Source organism: Schistosoma mansoni, chromosome W (genome assembly GCF_000237925.1).
Source record: "Schistosoma mansoni strain Puerto Rico chromosome W, complete genome".
In the NCBI taxonomy this organism is placed as follows: Eukaryota; Metazoa; Platyhelminthes; class Trematoda; order Strigeidida; family Schistosomatidae; genus Schistosoma; species Schistosoma mansoni.
In genome coordinates, this window is record NC_031502.1 from 38,587,353 (window position 1) to 38,588,340 (window position 988).

Below are 988 nucleotides of genomic sequence, written 5' to 3' on the forward strand. Positions count from 1 at the left end.
AGGAGTCCCATAATAGGACGAAACGGCCGTCCAGTGTTTCCAGGTTTTCCTTGGTGGTCTAGCTTCAATTGACTCATGCTTTCAACTATGAAAATTTTTTTAACGAAATATCAACACTTTATTTGTATTTCGTGAGTTATATGTGTAAGCATGTATTATGATACAATGAAGGATGATATAAACATATATAAGAGTAAATTCACTTGGTATTGTTTGTTTGAATCTTTCCATCGCTGTTTTAGGACTGTAATTGATCAGCCTCTTATTGGCATACATGAATACTGTGCGTATTGCATCGATGTCGCCTTGATTAACAAGCATTATAAGCAAAGATGGATAGTGGTTAGCAGTGGAATCCAGGACGCGTGTTTCGTGCTATTTGGCACTCATTAATTGGATGTACCTGCATCTCAGAGTCAGTGTTCACTCTGGGACTCGAACCCAGTACCGTTCGCTTTAAACGCCATCGCGTTATCCACTCAGCTACTGAGTCCTGATAGTCACTTGCTTGTGCAATGGAGTGAAGCTTAAATTCACTTGGTATTATTTGTTTGAATCTTCCCATTGATGTTTTAGGACTGCAACTGGTCAGTCTCTTATTGGCATATGTGCATACTGTGTGTATTGTATCGATATAACCTTAATTCATAAGCATTATAAGCAAAGATAGATAGGTTCGATTTCAGGATTATTCTTTAAAATAATGTGTTTAAATATTATAAATTCTAATGTTAATTTATGACTGTATTAGTTATATCATCGTTTCAGTCGATCATGCACAAATTTATAGAGTATAGATAAATTTATCAACTACATTACTGGTGATATTTTAGATTGTTCATTGGATATGCATAATGATCCTTGAATCGCTTGAATGTAAGTTTTACAGTTCTTCTATATTATCTAGTCTTACTGAATTATATTTGTAAACCGTAGAAAATACTTCTTTGTATAGAAGTTAAAAAATTTAAAAAGAATGACTGTTAAC

The 988-nt window shown here is 33.9% G+C and overlaps 1 non-coding gene across 1 annotated transcript; it reads right to left on the reverse strand.

Annotated features, from left to right (window-relative positions):
• Positions 1 to 423: 423 nt before the first annotated feature.
• On the reverse strand, positions 424 to 490 carry Smp_tRNA_01411_Sup_TTA.1.1. The gene has a single exon. It is a non-coding gene (tRNA).
• Positions 491 to 988: the final 498 nt, after the last annotated feature.